Here is a 22,389-nt window from a genome sequence, read left to right on the forward strand (position 1 = left end):
AACCATCTGACAAGGGCAATGATTAACCTGAAATGCTCGGCATGGGGCATCTGGCTGCTATTATGAAATGGAATTTATACATAAAAATAAGGCATACAGTCATGGGCATTTGCTGGACATTATAGACATGATGTCATTAGCAACCAGTCAGAAAGTTCCAATTACATGCAGGTTTCTAAAGCCGTAAATAAAGAGTAACAGCTGACAGGGTGATAAATAGCCCACACCTCCTCATGCATGGTAAGATGTCTCCAGCACCTGAGGAAGTGTGACTATCCATTCCCTAAAGCTGAGACTTCACTGACAACATGGATTACGCTCCAAAAATCTTTCCTTTTCTTGTAACACAATGCTTCCATATTCATAACTTTCCTCTCTTTACACACCCAGAACACATTCTTGTACGGCTTGTGGATTTTCCTTCCTGATCTGCTTATTTGAAGTCTCTGGAAACTTTTTGCAAAATCTGTGACAGCAGTCAAAATAGTGAAACATGCCCCAAGGTATAAAATTCAGAACTAGATTTCAAACGTTGCCAAGTTTGAAGGTATTTGGATTCAGGGGTTGGGTTTGAACCATTATAGTCATTGTGCTCAGATGTGACTTTCCAAGCTGGATCCAGATTTGGATCCAGATGCTTCCAAAGTTCAAGGTGATTTGGATATTGGCCCATCTCTAAAAGTCTAGAAAACGTCACAGACTTTCTGATGGTAAACGTAAGTAGCCCTGAACCATGTAGTTATTCACCTCATAATCCTATTGACTGGAACAATTATTAGACAGTCAGATTGTTTCCTCTTTTTTTTATTGGATAGACAACCTTAAATCTGGCATTTCCTAACTCTTGAGCGCTTAACTTTGCAACCTTGATATTCTTTTGATACACTTTATTTTGTTTGTTTGTATAAATACATATGTAATTGCTTATGCAACCTGCAGTTAATGCTCAGAAAAGGAAAAGATTTGGGGCTTTTTTATTTAGTGGTGGAAGTTTAACTAGTTAATAATAACACACCATATTCATGACCGTTTGCTTTTATTAACTGAAACACCCCAGGAAAAATTTCAAGTTATAACCTCAAAGGTAACATTTATTATATAACAGGAAATATTAACTATGTTAAAACAAAATCCTTACAAACCTGAGGTTTATTGAGTTAATTTCCCTTAAAATTGGCAGACAAAAAGGCCAATATAAACACAAGAGTCAGATAGGATGGAAAAATGCTTCTTTACTTCTAGGTAAGTGGACCTTTCCTGTTAAGTGTATGGACTGGTTGGTTGTGGAAGCTATTATTTCAGGCAGGAAATGTATCTTTCATCAGCAGAATGGAAGCCCACGGCTTCAGCTCAAGATGGTTTTAAAATGGAATAAAGTATTCAACTTTGTCCCATTTCCCCTCCCCACTAAGTTGAGAACTTCAGAAATTTCCATTCTCTCCCACTCTCCTTGTCCTGCCTGAGCACAGTCTACAAGGCAGGTATAGAACAGCAAGACTGACAAACTCGAATGGAGTTCCTCCATCTTCTAGAGGAGGAGCAGTGAAGGTGGCGAGCTGGGTGACTAAAAATGGTAGCCCAGTTGAATTGGTGGATCCAGGAAACACCAAAGTCAGAAGCCAAGAAGGCCGTAAATGCCTGATTAAATCCATTACACAGAGCAGAACATAGAAGGGAAGCAAAATTAAAATTAATGGATACCTAAATCCCCTAGGCAGCTTTGGCAATCTCAGCCATTGTGTGTGTGTGGTTTTTTTGAAAATCACACTCGCAGCCACTTTGGGTCTTAAAATAATTTTCAGTCAATACACAGAAAACCCCAGACTTCTGAATGGTTAGGACTGGTCCAAAATTTGTGGAAAAGGACATTTACTGAGGTAAAGTATAGATCAGGCGAAGTGTGATAATAATCAACCTGTACTGATTTAAACAAATACCTCTTGTTCCTTCTGGCCTGACTCAAACATCTTTCAGCTTTGTTTTTTTAAACACAGTAAAAGACAAAGTTCTTTTTGCAGCTTTCTCACTAATTTTGTTAGAAGCTGCAGTCAGTGCCTCTATGTGACAGGAAAGGAGTATGTTTTAAACAGCAATATTAATAATAATAGCAACATTAAAGTATAGGGAAGGATTACCAAGGTAATTGTGAGATCTTGCTCACTAGTGCAGGCTATTAGCAAAAGATAATCACCTCTAAGTCAGTCGCCTTTAGCCCTAAAGTACTGTGGAGGAGAAATTATTCCATTCAGTACAAAGGTAATTTAGATAGTGATGGATGATCCTCAGAAGGTCACTGTTCCTATTCGAGGAAGCCTCCGGATATCCAGGGGACAAATCCTCGAGCTGGTTAAAATGCATCATAAATTAGACAATCTGAAATCCAAATACAATAAAAATAGTAGTGTTATGTTGGAATTTTGGTTCTCAGCTCAGGCCCTGTGGGAAAGAACAACAAGCCCTCTCCCCATACATTAGAGTGGTAGACTGAATGCATCACATTCTTAGCTCAGTTAAACCAGGAATCTCCCCACCAGCCAGCCGGGGTCAGGAGGCCTGAGTGTTGTTTTTGCAGTGTCTCCTGCCCCCTGACTTGTCTTGATCGCAGAGTGAGTGAGAAGCCCTTCCGCATGAAAAGCCTGGACACGACATGTCCATCAAAGGGCCCAGTCATAATCAGTAGCTCAGAGGGTGGTCTCCAAAGATCAAAAACCTTATACTGGGAATAGCTTGGGATGATTTAAAGTAGTTGCTTATACCTGGGAGGTAGATTGAGATATTTGAGGTAGCCCCAAGTGCAGAGATCACTACGCTGATTTATGTGTGAGATGAGCATGGAGATTAAAGTTGTCCCCATAGGCCCAGGATCCTATTACATGTAGGTCCTGGTGGCACTTTTGAGAGCACGGAGGAGACCCAGACCCAACCTGCATCTATCTGCCTGTTACACCCTGCAAGTAACATAGTGCTCTATGCTATCAGCATCCTGTTTTGACGTTCCTCAATCCCACACAAGTGCTTCATTTACCATTTGGAATATAAAAAAGGAAAGGGAGAAACAAGGCCAGAAGCCGGCTCTTCATAACCCTTCCTGAGTAGCATTTGGAGCCTCCTATATTCAGGACTGCCATTAAAAAGTCAACATACTTGCTCTTAGGGAAAATGTGGATTTTGACTACTGGAATCCATTCCCTCTGTATGGTATACCTGTTCCTGTATTTCATGTAAGTTAGTAAAGGGCAGCATGAATCATGTGGAACAGGCTTCATATGAAAAAGTGACCACCACATCTACCGGAAGAGGGATCAGAGGCAAAGGAAACTGTTAATAATGTGGGCATGGCCAGGAGGCTATTTATGTGCATAAGAAGCTTGAAACAGAAATCTATCTTTCTTTCTTTTCTCCCTCCCATCAGGCACACACCTTGGTTTATTACTGTTAAGTGGCTCATGGTTGCTAGAGTGCACATACAGATTTGTTATTGTAGGGTTGCTTGTTGGTACTAGGCTGCTATTTTGTTTTTAAAAGGGTCATTGAAGTTTTATGTGGGGGAATAATAACAATTCCTAGCTCTTATTTAGTGTTTTTCAGCAGCAGCTGTCACAGTGCTTTACAAAGGAGGTCCGTATTATTATCCCCATGTTAGAGATGGGGAAACTGAGGCACAGAAAAGGGAAGTGACTTACCCAAGGTCACCCAGGAGGCTAGTAGCAGAGCCAGGAATAGAACCCATGTTTTCCAAGTCCCAGTCCAGCACTTTATGCACTAGGAATGACCTGAACTTTGGAAACAAGCACCAGGAAAAAAAAAACACACGGACAAGCGCCAACCCTGTCCCCAAAGTTAAAAGAATGTTACGGGTGCAAAGTCAACCACTCAGAGGCTAAGAAATGCCAGAGTCACGTTGCCTATGTAACCTTAATTTGTCCCCCTGTGGGGGTTTAGGCTTAGTCTGATTCTGCATCCAGTGCTCTCTGACAATTCCCATTGACTTCGGTTCAAGGAATGCTGGTAATAATCGCTGCACCTGATGCATCCAAACGTTCATCAGTTGTCCTTGAGTCACTTCCATTCACAACAATGGGACTTACACACATTGAGCAAGGGGAGAAAAGGGAGCCTTGATACACATGCTTGTCTGTGACCCTTGCCGCGGAATAACAGAACATTCTGCAAAGGTTAATGGTTCTAGGACATTACAGCAGAATAAATATTTGGAAGCAAAACTGAGAGTCACCATGAGACAGTGTTAGTGCCTGTTAATCCCCAACACAGGGAAAAGAGACTCCATGGTTCAGTCCAGTACATAGCTGAATAAATTCTGTGGCTCTGTTTTATGACCCGTTTCTGTCTGCGAGGGGCCTCGCCTGCTCATTCTTGCACTATTCCCATGCGGCTTTCCCTGGATGCCTGCCTGCTTTGGCTTTACAGACAGGATGATAGAAGATGAGAGGGTGACTTACTCTGAGAAATTATCACAGGGTTGGCTCCCCAAGGAAGCTCCAGTTACCTGTTCTCCAACCCAGGGGGAGGGATGAGGGACCAACTTCAGACCTGATGTCAGTGGATGCAACTCCACTGACTTTAATGGATTGAGCTGAGTAATTGAATTGAACCCTGCACCTTTAAGGGTTGGTTTTGGCAGCATTCTTTCTAGGGGTAGCCACGTCTCCTGGCCCTGAGGATGGGACTCTGAGAACTGATATCATAGGAACATTGATTTTCAGTTGGACTTGTGCTCCCAGTGGCTCTTTTGAGAATCTCCCACACTGATTCTTCCATACTAGGAGCTGCCCTAGCAATCAGAGTGGGAAAGACCTCTCACTAAAATGGGTTAGCATAGGATAGGGGGGTAAGGTTAGCACTATCTACTGGACTTAGGAAAGACCTCACATTGTGATCATTTAGCACAGGGGGTGATAGGATAAGCATTAAGGTTAACATGATCTATCAGAGAGAAGATCTTACATTGCAGTGGGTTAGTGGGGTAAGGGGAGGGGAAAGGAATTCAAGTTAGCATTAGCTATCAGTGACCTCATATGGTGATGGTGTGGGGGCTTAGGGGTCCACTCAGGCCCAATTTTATAGCTCAACCTGGACTCAAACATGATCCAAGCACAGCTGACCAGAACCTGACTCGAGAGTGTCAAGTCATTTACAGATCTGGCCTGACACTTCCCCCCCGCAACAAACCTGTGTCAGTACCACCGTCTCATCCTTGAGGCTTGGCCTGGTGGGGGCTTCCTGCTCTCCATGTCCGCCATCTGTCTCCAGCAGCCTCCTGCCCCTGGGGTTGCTGCAGCAGCTGTGCACCCCACTCTTGCTGGCTGTCACCTTGCTGCGCTTGTGTGGGTTGTGGAGTGAGAGGTGATGCAATTCACGGGCATGCTCACTGCGTTGTGCACACAGGGCAGCAAGGTGGTGGTGGCTGGCAGGAGCGGGGCATGCAACCGTTGCTGCGCCAACTCCAGGGGCAAGAGAAGGTGATCAGAGACAACCCAGTCTCAGCCCACGAAGGTCAGATTTTTTTCAGACCCAACCTGAACCCGACACTTGTAGTTGGATCCCATCAGGTTAAGGTTGGGTTGCAAGGCTCTAGCGGGGCTGATGCTGCCTATCGGTGGCAGTACATCTGGGACAGACCTCACATGAGAGTGGGTTAGCCTGAGGTGATGGAGAGAGCAGCAAGGGAGCGAGCTGTACAGTTTTCTCTGTGCATTGTACAATTCTGTACATCAGAGAGTGGCTCTGTTTCAGTCCGGGTTCTGCCCAAAGAGTCTGGAAATTCTCCACCTGTCCATCAACATGTGCATCGTAAGGGAATCCGAACCACAAGTTTCCAAATATGAGATGTAAACATTTAGGATCCACACTGGGCTGACAATAACCAGAGCAGAAACCTTTCCATACCCTTGCAGGTCAAGCCTGGTTTAGGCATTTCAGCGCATCAGTCGGCTTTCTCCCAAGGGTTGTTAGAGAGCTGCTGCAGGATCACAGCATGTCACTTAGCCCCGTAAAATGTTGCTCTCCCCACCCCCACCTTCATATGTGCAAGACCCTCTTGAAGAGAAAAACCATTAACGGTACTAAACGGAAAGCACCTTTAGTACAGAAAACTGCACCGAACCGCTGGAGTGCTACCCTCCAGGGCAAGCTCTGTGTCTAGCATGTCGCCAGGCACGTCCATGGAGCATTTCAGGCTAGAAGGTGCTGTTGGGCCCAAGAGGTGCTATCTAAACCGCACAACCCCATGAGGCACTGTGCCTCAGCGACCCGTTTACTCACACTTCCTCACCTTCTTCCTCCTTGCTCTGGGGACTAGAGCAATTTGCTGCTGGCCTGTATAAGCAACAAATTCCAGCATCACCACACTGGCTCTGCTGCGCTGATTAATGAATGAGTGCGTGGCGCCAAGGGCCAGCCACTCCCTGTCCAAGTCCTCTCTGGTAGGGGTGGAGTAAAAAGCTGTGTAGCCCTTATTTACTCAGACCTAAGGTCTGACCAGCCTGCGTAGGAGTTTCCTCCCTTACTACCTTGTGTAGGCATGTAGTTCATGTCACAGTTTAGCCCTTAGAATTTACCCCCTACTCAGTGTCTCTAAGGAAGATGTCTTGAGAAGTGGTTGACGGATGCTATTCTGGGGCAGAACCTTGGCTGGTGAAAGACCATAGACTTCAGGAGATTTACACCAGCTGTGGCTGTGACCCAGTCTGTTCATAGGGCATTGAAGGAGTTAGAAGGAACCTGGCATGTAGCATCAGCCCAACGCTTTACGTTTCGTTAAACGAGAGTTAACCAATGGAACAAGAATGGAGATGTTGTCACTGCTGTTTGAAAGATTTCTTTTTTCCTGAGTTGACATTATTATAAAAGTTGACAATTGTAGCTGAAAATCACTGCTGCTGTGATCTATTCCGAAGAGGCAGGCTGACTCCTCCCGGCCCAGGCAGCCAACAAATACACCAAGTCAATAAACTCTAGCCCTTTGGGCAGGGCAGAGTAGGGGCAGGCTTTAGCCTGAGTCAGCCTCTTTGAGGGGCTACGAGCTAGAGACTATGCCAGGTGCTGCCCTGCCCAGGGGCCAAGAAGCCCAGACGGTTGTCTGCTTGCCTCTGTCAGACAGGCCCAGAGCTCTAGACTGCTTACGGCTCAGGCCCTCCGATGTGACCCGAACCTGAGGACTGAACCTGAACACAACGAAGCAGAGTGGCCTCCTTCCCCACTGGAGAATGAGGGAGCACTACAGCGCTGTACATACATATAGTGACAGACAGTTCCTCAGGGCAGGGACATAGTCCTGAAGAGAGACCAGGTGGGTGAAGTAATATCTTTTATGGGACCAACTGGTAACCACTCAGGTTTCTAACTGATTCAGGGTCAAATCCCTACTGTCTGTGCAAAACCTCTGTGCACCGCGGCTTGGTACAGGGGTTCTGCAGATGCACCAACAGGAGGCAGTGTAGTTAGTAGCTAGAGCACTGGTCTGGGAGTCAGGAGACTGTTCACTTATAGTCCAGATTTTGTCACGCTGCTCTAATACTGGAAAAGGCAGATACCACCCATTAAACTCTGATGCCACTGTACTAGAACCACTGCATTCTCTGGGCCTAGTCCATCCATTCTGATCAGCCGATCTCCACTGGACCCAATGGGAGTCCTAGGCCCTTTGGAAAACACGGTTGTGATATTTTTCTCAATCAAGAATGGGTTGGGCCTGGAGAGGAAAGTGTTCACCTGTCCCTTTTTATTATTCTTGCCCTTGGTATGTCACTGGCTGCCTTCCATCTTCTGTCTGGCAGCAGTTGATTCTAGCAGCAGGCAAGTTCAAAAGTCTTTGTCTCTGTGTGAGTGCTGACAAATTCCAGTGAGCTGCCACACAAATATAAACATCAAAGGGCTGGCATGTGTGTTTTCTGAAGCAGCTTTCTAGGTTTTACTGGGCTATAAAATACAGCAAGGAGGATATAAAAACAAAGCTGTGATGGACTTAGCAGAGAGCCAAAGCAAGCAGGGAGAGAAATGATGAAAAAGAGAAAACGGGTAATGTGCAAGGAAGGATGTCTCGGCTCTGTGTCAGGAGGAACAGATTTCTGAATAACTGTGAAAAGCATAAAACTGGTTTAGTCATTTTAAAAAACCCTGATAAAAATGAATAAAAGGGGAACTTCAAAGCATAAATTTCCTGAGTGTCTGACACTGATGTCTTGAACAGTTGTTTTGTGAGAGATAGTGGCAGCGATTTTAATGAACTTTAAAGAGTGGTATAAATAGGCACAAACAATGAAAGGCGATTGCATTAAAGCAGGGCTGTGTGGAGAACTAATTGTGAGAACAGGATTTAAATGACAGATTATTGTTTTTTTTATTTATATGTATAAAATCATTTGCATAAAAAAAATGACGAAAGTGCATCAATCCGGATTTTCCGGTGCACCCATCACGCTGTATTCCAAGGAAGCTCTTAGGAAAATACATGGGATGCTGAGCTGAAAGGCAGCGAGGTGGCTAAGGCAGAAAAGCAGGGAGGTGTTTTGTTGGATCGTAAGTAAAAAAGAGTATATTCTACTTTAATGCACAATCCCACTTTGATGTCTCAAATGAATTTCACAGTGTGGCAGCTGGGGGAATCAGAGGATCAAAACAATCAGAAATGGGAAGGACCCCTAAGATAGGTCACCCTGCCCTTCACCCTGGTCCAGGACAGGATTGTTCCTTATACTTCGGGTTCCCAGGCTTGAATGTTTAATTTTCACTGACTTTTGGCAGGTGTTAAACGGGCATTGCTCCAATGAAGTCAGCGGAGGTGTGTCAGTGAGGGTGTAGTCCAAGGGTTCCATCCCCTTGAGACATGTGCAGAACCCTCCACAATGCCCCTCTATCCTGAGGCGTTGCATGGAGACTAGGGATTTCGCCCTGAATTAGTGGCCAAGGCCATCAGAGAATCCCAAACTACTGAATTCCAGTCGGCCACTCTGAATGGCACCTACTTTCTGTAGGCCAAATCCAAGGACTGTTGAAAGCTCTCTCTAGGCCAATGACTACACAATTTTATATATAATTATTATAATATAAACTTGATAGCACTGAAACATCCATAGGAAACACAAGAAGCGAATGTAAACCTTTTCATTCCTTATTGCATTTCCCCAGTGTATTTGTACACTTCCGATATCAGATAAATAGTCCCCTTTCTTCTTACAATAGAAGGAAAGCCATGGCGCTTGAAGGCCACGTTGCTCCAGCAACTTTCCTCTCATTATTTATATTTCAGACACACCTAGAGCCCGCCACAGAGACTGGATGCATTTTGCTAGGGGTTGTGCATACGCATCATAAGAAATAGTTCTTATGCTGAGAAGTTTACAATCTAAATAGCCAAGAGGTGGGAGAAAAAAAGAATTATTATTGCCACTTTACAGATGGGGAACGGAGGCGCAGAGATGTGGAGTGACTTGCTGAGGGCCACATGACAATAAGTCATTGCTAGAGCTAGGAGTAGAAGCCAGTAGTCCCCATCCACTGCGTATGCACTGGATCATACTGTGTCTCAACTCTAATCCCTTATTCCAAGTGACCAAACTTTGTCAGGTAAGGAAGTCCACTGCCTATTTGTCTGACATTACCATTGGCCAACTATAACCTAATCTGAGCTATATTCCAGATTATTCCCTTTCTGGATTTGTGTGCTCACCTAAAAGAGATTCTGCTCTCACCTTATTAGTTTGAAGGTTTTCAAGCATCAAGGTTGCTGCCAAACCTATCTCATGTACTACATGCTATGTGGACTAGAAGCCACCACCACTCTGTGTGGTGGAACTGGCCCAGGGTGTTTGGAATGATGAAAACGTCCTGGCCTATATGATAAATGGCACATCTGGTCTGAGAGACTGGTGGCCATTTGAATTCATGATCTCTCAGGAACCACCTGGAAACTAGTTCTGGAAAGCCAGCAACCCTACCTCCCAATGGCACAGACCAATTTTTCCTAACTCTAGACCAGGAACAGCTTTAGTGGGGGGTTCATGGGTCCAGCCATATAAATCATGAAACTAAGGGTGCAAAAATACCCTATGAAGGGGTGGGGAGAGGCGGGGAGCTGCAATTGTTCCTTTGCATGAGAAACCATGTCCAGTTCCATGGGCCAGGCTAGTCAGGCCATTTGTCCGGTTTTAAATTGGACAGTCCTGCTCATCTCAAGTTTGTCTCCCATCTGGTACTGAGACAAAACTGGACATGGCTTTGTCTGGTATAGAACAGGGAACGCCATTTTACAGAGTGCACCATGCTGGCGGGGTGGGCCCACACCATTCCCAGAAGAACCGGAATGTGTGAGTGGCCACCCCAGCCCGGGCCCCATATCATGGTGGTGCCAACTCCCGGCCACGTCACTGCGATGATATCAGAGTTGTGTGCGGCTGTAGAGGCCCAAAGGGCAAAATCTGCCACAGGGAGTGCTGTGGGGGGGGAGGGAAAGGGGAGGATGCCCCGGCGTGTTCTGCTCACCAGGCAGCAGCAACACAGGGGTGGGTGCTGGGCTCATGTCCTTGCTCTGAACAGCCTCCCACACCACATGGGGTATCTCCATGTGGGACTCGCCCCAGGCACCCACATGGAGCAGAGAAGGCCTGGCACTGAGGCTAGACTCTCTTCCCCGCCCCAAGTGATGCTCTTATTGTATCTCGCGCTCATATTTATTTTGTTATATTGTTTTACACTGTGATTACACTAGAGTTTAAGATAGTGCACCCACCACAGCTCTAGACATTCACAAGACATTGGACCTTATAATCACATCATTCTGATTCCCATCCTGCCTTTCCTCACCTCACTGACTGGATTAAGTGACATTTAACTCACCAACTCTCCCCGAGTCTCAACAGCAGCACCCATAGGACCAGCACATTAGGTGGGTTCTGGCTGTCGAGAGGAGGAGGCATGTGAGTTGTGGCTGGTGCTTGCAACATGACATTCCAGCCTATTCATTCAGTCCACATCTTGGTGTGTTACTCCTTGGGGGTGCATGTGTAACACTGCATACAGTACTGTAACCTGATGCCTTTAGCTCTACAGATTATTTGGCCTCACAGAGTGATGCAAAAGAACGTCATTGGTTGAACAACTGCAGCCAATTATTGGAGGGGAATCAGGAGTCTAGCATGTAATGTAACTCATATTTCAGGCCAGAACAGTAGAATCTGGAGAAAATCCAAACTGTTTCATTCAGCTGTTTTAATCACCTCCCATCATCGTCACCTTCATCAATCATATCAGTGAAAGTTTGGGTTATTATAAATGTAGAGAGACAAAAAAAAAAACACCCTCCAAAAAACCAACCTTCGTGTTCATTTCAGTGAAAAATAATAGTAATCATGAACTTGACACCATATTTGTTTTAAATTAAAATGCTGCTTGAAACCATGTGCTTTTCATGTACTTGTATATTTATTCTTCCTTGTGAGAAGAGGGACAGGCCAGAGACAAAGACACTTCTGAGTGTCTCAGATGACCACAAATTAGAATGACTTCAATTATCAACATTGTGATCAAGATCTTTGTGTTGAAGGAAGGAGGGAGAGATGAAAGGACAAGGAGAGAGGCTCAGAGAAAGAAAATATTTCAGTTCCTTAACAAGGAACCTAGAAGAAGCCCTACCAAATTCACGGTCCATTTTGGGCAATTTCATGGTCATAGAATTTTTAAAATACTAAATTTCATGATTTCACCTATTTAAATCTGAAATTTCATGGTGTTGTAATTGTAGGGTTCTGACCCAAAAAGGAGTTGTGGAGCGGGTGGTGGGGCTTGCAAGGTTATTGTAGGGGGGGTTGCAGTACTGTTACCCTTACGTCTAGCAGTGGTGATTCCTTCAGAGTTGGGCAGCTGGAGAGCGGCCATTGCTGGCCGGGAGCCCAACTCTGAAGGCAGAGCCATTGCCAGCAGCAGCTCAGAAGTAAGGATGGCATGGTATGGTATTGCCACCCTTCCTTCTGCACTGCTGCCTGCAGAGCTGGGCCCTCAGTCAACAGCTGCCACTTTCCATTCGCCCAGCTCTGCATTTGGTAGAGCCCTATGTATTAGCTACCGTCACCTGCCCTTTTTTTCCTCAAGACAAAGTCTAAAATTCCATGAGAAGCCTTTAATGTATATTTTTGTCTCCAAAGGAGAGGCACAATTTTTAAAGACAAGCTTGTTCAGAGGAAAAAGAAGGCCCAAAAATGTTGCCCATTTTTAGAAACCAACTCTGGAATGAATTTTGAGATTCTGAAAGGTTTAAATAACATGAGAAGGGACTAGTAGCCCTGGCTGTGGGGAATTTCATGAGACAGATTGTTATCTCTGGAGATGTCAAAAATGCCCCATTCAGACTTTGTTCTCTCTGCTGAGTCTGAAAACAAGGGTGTGTGTTGGTGTTAATGACATGGGTATTTGTGATATAGGAGGATTAAGACCACTTACTCATTTCATACAAGCCACTGAACAGTGAACAAATAGTAGTGACTTACGGTTTCTCCCTAGTATGGCCACACCTGAGGTGGTGACCTACAACAGAAAGGCTCTATGGATAATTAGCAGTCACCCCAGTCCTACAGTGTGCACAGGTACTCGTCACTTGGAAATGATGGCCTTTTTCTAGTAAGGGGGAAAGCAATATAAACATAGCCACCTTATTACTAGAGAGCCCAAAAAGTTTGGGACAATGAAAGATTCAATGGTTTTTTTTAGTCAGTGTTCACCCTACACTGGCAGAGTTAACTGGAGCCAGAGAGCAATTAGTGCACCCAGTTGTACCTGGAGGCTGAGCCAGGCCCAATTTAGGATTAGGCCCAGCTGGGGAGGAGCCAAATGACTAATGAAGGCAGGTAGTCCGGGTAGTAGAAGGGAAGCTTAGAGTAGGTGTTAATATCCTCTCTCTAGCAGGGAGTGCTGGTAAAGGGAGGGGAGAGAGACACTGGGAAGCTAGGTGATAGAGTGAACTCTGGTGGTGAGTCTAGAGTAAGGGACTGGACCTATGGAGGCAGCCCAAGGGCCAAGTTACAGGAGGAAACAAAGAGAGCCCTGGGGGAGGTAGAAAGGAAGAAAGCCCTGGGAGGTGTTGGTGTTGGAAAGAACTTTGCAGAGCCTAGGAAGGGGTGGAGTGTCAGAGGGGAGTGAGCTCAGAAAGGGGCTGGGGAAAAGGGCTGAGAGATAAGCTGTGGTAGGAAGTGGTCCAGGGAGGCAGTAAGTGTTTGTTAGAGGGTTCCTGGACTGGAACTGAGTAGAGAGAGAGCCTGGGTTCCCCTACTGGCCACTGAGGATGGTGGCTTAAAAGCCCTCTGATGTAAGGGGTGTAGTGACCATTGGGCCCTGAGCTGGGCTGAATACCAGGTGTAAGGTCACTGAGCTACTGTTCCGTTGGACTCTGTCTTATCCCAGAAGGCATGTAACTGAATGTGACCTGGCTGGAGGGCCACGTCATGAGAAGAAGTGGCCTGCTGCAGGGCTGGAGCAGCTGTTGGCAGGGGGCACCTGAGGAGAAGAGCCAGCTATGTGATGCCCAGCCATGAGGGGGAGCACCAGCGGGTGAGTCACTCTTTTCTACAGGTTCATAATAGTAAAAGCTTGCCAGCCCTAGTGACTACATGTCGAGGGGACTGATAATGTGAAGAACACTTAGGTCTGTGGTTCTAAACCAGGCTGGTAGAGACTGAAAGTCAAACCCTGGGAAGGCTGTTTGGTTTGCAGAGAATGTTAAGTAATGTGTTGCGTTAATGTTGCTTTACATATGGGGTTGTGGGCAGTAAAACCTATGGCTGGACATGAGGCAGGGATTTGACATTGGAGGGCTCTGTAAAGACCCATTTGGTTAGTAGGAGCCACCAGGGAATATCTGTTCAAATGCCAGCAGTTGGGTGAGGACTGTTGGAGGGGAGAGTTGAGCTGGCTGGCTGGAGGTGGGTTGTTCTGGGATGCTGCAGAAGGTGCTAGCACGGGATCTAAATTAGTCCCTACATGGTTAACAAACTTTTACTTTATGACTTGCAAGTCTGGAGTGGAGCTGTGGTGAGTGGGTTTTCACACCGAGGCCTTGAAGAGCGCCTATGGTATCTATCGGGGAGCTCCCCGCTCCTGGGGATGGCCCGTGTAATAAGGGAGCACAGGGAGGGTGTGATGATGAGGTAAAATTTCCAAGTGTAAAGCCTGGTGGTGGAGCAGTTTCCTGAGCCCTGGGGCATAGGAAACCTGGGATAGTGTCAGGAAGCTCAGTGTAAGTCTCCTTGAAAGGAGGAAGAAGGATGACATTGTGGCAAATAGACAAGAAAGACACTCCAGAGACTTGGCTGCTACTCTTGGCACTGCTACAGACCTACTGTGTGGACTGGGATGAGTGAGCTAGATCTGTGTGCAGAGGTGCCTAGTATTTGCAGTTCCCATTGACCAACTGGGAGTTGTGGGTACTCAATGCTTCCCTAAATCAAGCCCTAGGCCTCCCCTTGCCTCAGTTCTCACCTAGGTAAAATAGCAATAATGCTTCCTTGCATCATGAGTGGGGAGCATCAATGTCACAGTGAAGGGTGCCATACTTATTCTCCCAGGAGTAAGTTGGGAAGCAGAGGAGGAACTGAGACTCTCTAAATCAGTGGTTCTCAACCCTTCCAGACTACTGTACCCCTTTCAGGAGTTGGATTTGTCTTATGTACCCCCAAGTTTCACCTCTCTTAAATACTTCCTTGCAAAGACATAAAAAGACGAAAGTTACTGAAAAATTGCGTGCTTTCTCATTGTCTGTACAAATTTTTTGTAACTTCCATAGGACCCCACTTCACTGAGAGCACTGAAGAACAGCCTGACGAAGGCCACCTACCACATTTCAAGTCCCTGCTCCGAAGCCTGGGAGTGCTAGAGCTTCTCCAAGAAAAGGTCTCTAGAAATGTTTTAACATGGGTAAAACAACCTAGTTTTTCCTCTACCCTCGTTCTCAGAAATGGCTGAACGGTTTTGACTGAAATCTTCCAATTAAAAAAAAAAGCCTCCTAAGGCAGACATCCAGCATGTAAAACTTCAGCCCAAAGGATGAAAATCTGACAGTTAGCAGCAGCTGAGAACAGGGTCTTATTGTAGGAAGTGTTGAGCAACCTTAACAGTAGGCGGTGCTACCACCCCCACCTATAATTACATTTACAAAAAAAAAAAAACAACCTACCAAAAGACTACAAAGGCTGCTAGGCAAGTACTAAAAAGTATGGAAATGTTAGGATTAAGGTTTCCTGTGCAACTTTAATTCAACCGTGATGTGTGTAGGCATTATGATCCAGCCTTTAATTACATTATCACGTACTACTTTTCCCACAAAAGCCCAGTTGCAGTATATTCTTGGGCTCTAAAGGGTTAAAACAAGAGCAGCCTGGCCAAAGGATGTGCTGGTGGATGTATATACTGCTCCTGAGAAACACTCCATAGATCACTGACAAGAATATGTCTTGGGACACTTTATCAGAAATGAAGCAAGCTCCATGTATAGCAAAACTCAAAACATATTTGATCTGCACCTCCAAGATGTGCATTCCCACCATTCATTGTCAAGACAAATCTGTCCCCAGAACTGACCTGAAGAATTTTCTTAGTTGTTTTTGGAAAAATCCTGGGTATAGATCTCAGAAGCAGTTTTACGATTTTAAATGAAAGATGTAAAGATCCTAATCAAAACAAAGGTATCTGAAAGTCAAGATGATGACGCACCCTCCTCCCCCCCCCCAATATTTCTTTGGTTTTATCTGTTTTGCAGTGATCGCGATCCATTTTGTCCTATAAAGTGGGGTAGGTGGCAATCTCCCAAGGGTTAAAAACACACGCAAACTTGAGAGAGAGCCAGCCAGCCAATGAGTTTTCTCAGTGAATTACTGCTAGGCAAATTAAAATGGCATTACAAATAAGACATCATAATAACAGTGCTGAGCACCCTTAATCATCTTTTCAAAATCCCTTGCAGCTATGTTTGTTAATAAGGAAATATGGTAGGTCAATGTTACGGTATGTTTTATTATAGTCCACAGCCTTTGGACCTGATCTTAAGCTAGTGTAAATTGCCTTTGTTGACTTACGTTTGCTATGTATCTGGCTTCTTTTTATTTATTTTATTTATTTATTTAAATCTTTACCATCCCCAAACTCTTCCATCAGGAAAGGAAAGCAGATTTCAAGAATGCTGGTTCATTTCAATTAAACCCTGTGCATTAATCATACATTTGGCACTATAAATGTTTCTAATTAACATCTTGCTTAAAACCACATGTGCTTTAGATTACTTTCAAAAGATCTATCTATACAGGTAACCTCAGGAAAACCATTAACAGATGGCTGGACACATCTAAAATCGGGATTGACATGAGGCATTTGCCAATTATAAGCCTGAGACAGCAAAGCAGCAGTCGGGTTATTAACATTTATAATTTAAGGCACCTGTAAGGGTTGTGTCACTGAAAGCTGGAACGGAACTCTTCCTCATATAAATAGAATGGCTGAATTTGTTGCTGAGACACAGGCCTGGGACTCCAGGTTCAGCCTCACAGATTTCTTTTGTGACCTTGGGTAAGTCACTTAATTGCTCACTGCTTCAGTTCCCTATCCATACAATGGCGTTAATATCTCCTTTCTCCAACCCGTTCTCTGGCTTGTGTAATTAGATTGTAAGCTCCTTGTGGGAGGTTCTGTCTGTGGATGCAGCTATCCCCACTCTTCCCTTTTCTTTCCCCAAGAGTTAGGGAGTAAAATATGGCCTCACTTTTTGCTGGAAAGCCTTTTGTTAACAGCTGTGAGGAAGTCACTTCCATAATCTCTGGTGTCTTGCAGAAGGGAGCAGAAAATGTTTCTAGTTTTCTATATCTCCTCTGTTGCCTTAGCACAATCATTCACCTCTAGGTTTCCATGGTGGTTTGTCTCCATTTTCTTTTTCCAGACTGTGATCACTGATTCTAGATACTGTATGGTTCTACTTTTTCCAAATCTCACTGTTAGCAGGGGTTCTAGTAACAACAAAGTTTGATTAAGGACCTGTAGTGATCTGGTGGGCCTTCACTGCTGATTTCCTGGGGGTTAGTTTGTTCTTTTATACACAGGTGCCAACTTTCATTTTTCTGGGTGGGTGCTCTGCTCCCTCTCCCAAACTCGCTCCACCTCTTCCCCCAGCGCCTCCTGCCTGCCTCCAAACAGCTGATTGGCGAGTGGCTGGTGGATGCTGAGCACCTACTCCCCCCCCCCCCCCCCCATGGGTGCTCCAGCGCCTATGCTTTTATGCCTGTTTAGTATATTCTGTCCTGAGGGAGGTTGTTTGCTCTGTAATTTTGGAGGTCAAAGGTGTTAAGATCTGGGAGTTCTGTGTTGTCATATCCTAGCAGTCCTCTCTGAGCCCATCATTCCCTGTCTCTGGATGGATCCCATTACCAGGTCCCTGGAACTCAACAGTGGGATGAATCTTCATAGCTTTGCTGACTTAAGAATTTCCCTAACCTAGTTCCCTTGTTTATGTACCAACAGATACCTTTGTCCTTTGCTGAGAATCTCATGTCAGTTACATATCAGTTATTGCCTATCAGCCTGGGAATGGGCACTTGCTGTACCTGTCCATAGGTTCTTGTCTGGATTCTTGAATCTCTCTTGATTCCTTTCTTTTTGTGTCTTCTTTCACTTCCCTCTATGGGCCCAAGTGGCCATGAGACTGTACCCAGCTGCTCTGCTCCTAATGTGACCACGGAAGACTAGGACGGTGCTAGGGCTTGTTCTCCCATGCAGCTCAGCATTGACCTCACAGTGCTGGGCTCTGTGCTGAGAGGGGGACATCACAGAGCAGGGCTGAGATGCTCCTCCTGGTGCCTTTGGTTTGTCTCAGATTTAGGTGATAGTGTACATAGCAAGTATAGGCATCAACTTAATGCTCTCTGAGGGTCCCATTGCTGCCTGGTTTGAGCAGGTATTCCCTGTACCTGGAATGGGAATATTATTGGTACTGGCAATAGCTTACTAGTAAAAAGGGTTAACCCCTGAACTTTTAGAATATACCCTACGCGATTTGCTAGGTATAGTGTGGTATTCTAGTTGTGACACTGAAGAGTTAACTCATGCAACAGGCTTGGATGCTTTCGATATTCTTTCACTTTCACTGCTGTAAGTCATAAGTGACTCTGGAAGTACATGTGATGATACTGATGTGAAATTAATGTGAAGGAATATTCACGTTCATAATGTTCCTAATTAAGGGTGGCATTTTGTGGTCACTGATTGATTACAAAATCAAACATGTAGCATAAGAGCATTTTGGTTGCCCTTCTGCACATAGCTTTGGTAGAAAAAGATAACCTCTTCCGCAGATACCGATGAAGTTGATTCATATGTTTTGTGAGCCCAAATATTCAGAAAGGACATGAGTATCTATTGCTCTTAGTGAAATAAGGGGGTTTAATTTCTAAACAATCCACATGTGGGAATGAACAACCTTACCTCTTTCCTGTACTGATACCCTGCAATACCTTTATGATTATGATTAAGGCATTTTATTGTTTGTGGTTCCAGATAAATTTTAACTTTTTTTTAAGGTACGTATTTTTTTTCACCCCTCATGGTGTCACTACAGGGCAGAGTTAAGATTGAGTGGTTTTTAATTATACATATGCATACTTCCATTATTAGATAGAAATGGTAGCATGATCAATAATGCAGAAAAGAAAGAATGTTTAATGAATATTCCGTATTGGGAGGGGAAAGATGTAGTTGTGTCATATATAACTCTGTCCATTCCGTTAGTATCTTAGGAAAATGTTAAACAGCAGCTCCTAAAATTAGACATTCTTAAATCAGCAGGTCCAGATAACTTGAATCCAAGAGTTTTAAAAGAGCTAGCTGAGGAAATTGCTGAACCATTAGTGTTGATTTTCAATAAATCTTGGAACAACTGGGGAAGTTCCAGAAAGCTAGTGTTGTGCCAATATTTAAAGGATAAATTGGATGATACAGAATGATCTGATCACTGGAAGCTGGGTGCAAGCAAACAATATGCATTTTAATATGGCTAAACCAAAACGTAGGCCATACTTATAGGTTGGTGAGGAAACAATGATTCTGAAAAAGACTTGGGAGTCATGGTGGCCAATCAGTTGAACATGTGCTCCCATTGTGATGCTGTGGCAAAAAGGGATAATGCAATCCTTTGGATGCATAAATAGGAGAATCAGAAGTAGGAGCAGAGAGGTTATTTTACCTCTGTATTTGGCACTGGTGTGACTGCTGGAATACTGTGTCCAGTTCTGGTGTGAACAACTCAAGAAGGATATTGATAAATTGGAGAGGTTCATAGAAGAGCCATGAGAATGATTAAAGGATTAAAAAAAATGCCTTCTAGTGATAGACTGAGCTCCTTGAGTCTAAGGGGTGACTTGATTAGTCTATGAGTACCTACATGGGGAAACAAATATTTGATAAAGGACTCTTCAATCTAGCAGAGACTAGTATAACATGATCCAGTGGCTCAAAGTTGATGCTAGAAAAATTCAGACTGGCAATAAGTGGTACATTTTTAATGGTGAGAGTAATTAACCATTGGAACAACTTGCCAAGGGTTGTGTGGATTCTCCAGTACTGGGAATTTTTAAATCAAAATTGGATCACTTTCAAAAAAGATCTGCTCTAGGAAATATTTTGGAGGAGTTGTCTGGCTTGTGTTATACAAGAGGTCAGACTACAGGCACGCAATGGTCCATTCTGGCCTTGGAATCTATGAAGCCAAGGCAATAGACAAGGAGTCTGTCAAGCATTGACGTTCAATCTAGCCTGTCATCATGGAACCTCTACAGAGCAGTGATGGTAGTGCCAAGTAATCTGCCAAATGAGTGTTCTTCACAAATGTCCAATCTCGCTCATACAGTCAATAGAATTATTGTACGGAAACTCTCTGTAGAGAGAGGCTGCTGTTTGGTTGTTACCTCTTAAGTTATTTGAACCATTGACCAGACCTGCTTTGTAGCTTATATAATTGTAACTAAATATATTACAACAACCACTGAGCTAATTTATTAATTGCACCCTAATTTCTTTAAATGTAGCCTGTGCTTAAAATTCCAATTAATTTTTAATTATATGGAAAGTTTGAAGAGTCTGTCATTTCATTTTTAAGATCATTTAGGACAAAGCAAAAACTGACACAGATGCTATATTCCTTAAAGGACCCAGTTTTTAGTTTAGTTTAACTCAAACTAATGGCTTGCTTATAAGTTCTCAGAAAATCTAGTCTGTACTTGAAGAAGAACATAGGCTGTAAGTTTGTGGAGGCAGTGCTGGGTTTACAATGGTGCCAGTGGCTCCATGGAGCCGGGCCCATGCTCGGAAGGGGCCCCAGCCTGCTCCGCTTGCACTGCACCCTGAGACCCCACTCCCCCTCCCCCCCCGCCCACCAATTGCTCATCTTGGCCTGCCCGCCAGCTGGCTAAGGGCTCCTCTCTGCCCCCTGGCCCCACTCCCCTGCTCCTCTCTGCCCCTTGGCCCGACCCCAGTGCACATCCGGCTCCAGGAAGTCTCTGCTTCCCACCACTTGTGGGGCCCCGCCTGTCTGAGTCGCCTGGGTCTGGTGCAGAAGCCTGGCCAGTCTCAGCCAGTGTCAGGGGGTGACTTAGCTGGGTCCCTCCAGGCAAGTGGATCTTGAGGGAGCCCAGCCAAGGCAGGCCCTGGTCTGGCTGATTGCATCACAGTCACCAGGAGGCAGGGCGTGGGGGAGTAGGTCTCCTGGGAGGCTTATGGGGTGGGGGGTGCTGGTCTGTGAGGGGGCAGGGAAGATGTGTGTGTTGGGAGACTAGGGCGTGGGGCTTCTGTGTGGGGTGCCGGGCAGTTGTAATGGGGCTGTGTACAGGGGGCCATTGGGCAGGGGTGGTGTTGTGCAGGGTGCTGTGCATTTGTGTGGCGGGGCTTGGGGGGGGGGTGCTGGGCATAGTGGGTCATGGGGGGGGGGGTCTGGTCATAGGGAGTTGGGGGGGGGCTGCGTGGCCCAAGCTGTGTGCTGTCAGCATGCCCCAAGGGGAAGGGGCATGCTGGTAGCACAGGGCCGGGTGGGCCACTGTGTCTCTGGTAACTGCCAGTTTATAAATAGTGCCCTCGCACTGGGCTGGGCGGAGTGGGGCCGCCCCTGCCATGCCATGCCCCATTGCCCCTGGCTGGTTCCTCACTCTGGGGACTGACCTCCCCGTGCCAGGCTCCATTGCCTCCATGGGGGCCCACAAATATGTTTGGTGCCGGGCCCACAAAAGGTTAATCTGGCCCTGTGTGGAGGATATTTTCACACATGAAGAATTTGAATCCCTGCTTCACATGCCAAAGGAAAGTCAGCCTTAACTATTGAGTTCCAACTGACCCCTCTAAATATATGTACGTGAAAGTTGGAGGTCGGATTTAGTAGCACATAGTGGGCCTGATTTTTCCTTTCACTGACGCTGGTACAAATAAGTGTCCTTACTGGAGTCCATGCAGCTACCCGGGTGTAAAACTGGTATGACTGAGATCAGCATCAAGCCCCTAGTCTAGTGTCCAAGGATACAGAGTTTTTATAAATATGCAGGAATAACAGCTCTGGGCCAGATTCTTGGTACCCCTGTTCACATTAATTAGTACACTATTCCGCAAATTGTCCCACTGAAATCAACTGAACTACTTTTAAAATGCTACTCAGTGTGAACAGGGATGGGAGAATTTGAGTATATGAACCACATTGCGCTTTATTTGTTAACAGATAGGATCAGTGCGTCCTTAGTTTTGAGTAGAGACTTGCACCGATGTGTCCGATGCCCTACTCAGTGGGCTTTTGACTCTTGTGGAGTGGCCTCTGGGAAATTCCATTCTGGAGCTGAGAAACCTTCCTGATGGAAACCTCATTGAACCAGGCATGTCCATGAAACCTTTTGGTTCAAATGAAACTGTGCTTTCCTACTGAAGTTTCACTCAGTTTTTTTTTGACCAGCTCTCCCCATTTGGCAATAAGGAAGCGTTTAAAAATGATTGACATTTTTACACACAATATTATTTTAATGAATCTCCATTAAAAGTGAATTTGACAATCTTGAAAGATGGTGTTGCACAAAAGTGCTTCCGTTCATTCACTCCACAGCCACTTCCAGCAGCTGCCAAAGATCTTACTGTGTCAGGAATAGGTAAATCTCTCCCATGTGCTAAATTGTCAGGTCTTGTCTTGTGGAACATGTCAGAAACATGCACCTGCTTAGTTGAGAAATTGCATCTGCAACTCCTATGCAAGTCAATGGGCATTTTATGTATGCAAGGAATGCAGGATTTGACCCTTAAAAGGAACATTTCAGGGTTGGCCCACAATTTTCCCTGCCTTTTTTTTTTTTCCTTTTCAGAAATCCATATTACATTTTGGAT

This window comes from Lepidochelys kempii, chromosome 14 (genome assembly GCF_965140265.1).
Source record: "Lepidochelys kempii isolate rLepKem1 chromosome 14, rLepKem1.hap2, whole genome shotgun sequence".
In the NCBI taxonomy this organism is placed as follows: Eukaryota; Metazoa; Chordata; order Testudines; family Cheloniidae; genus Lepidochelys; species Lepidochelys kempii.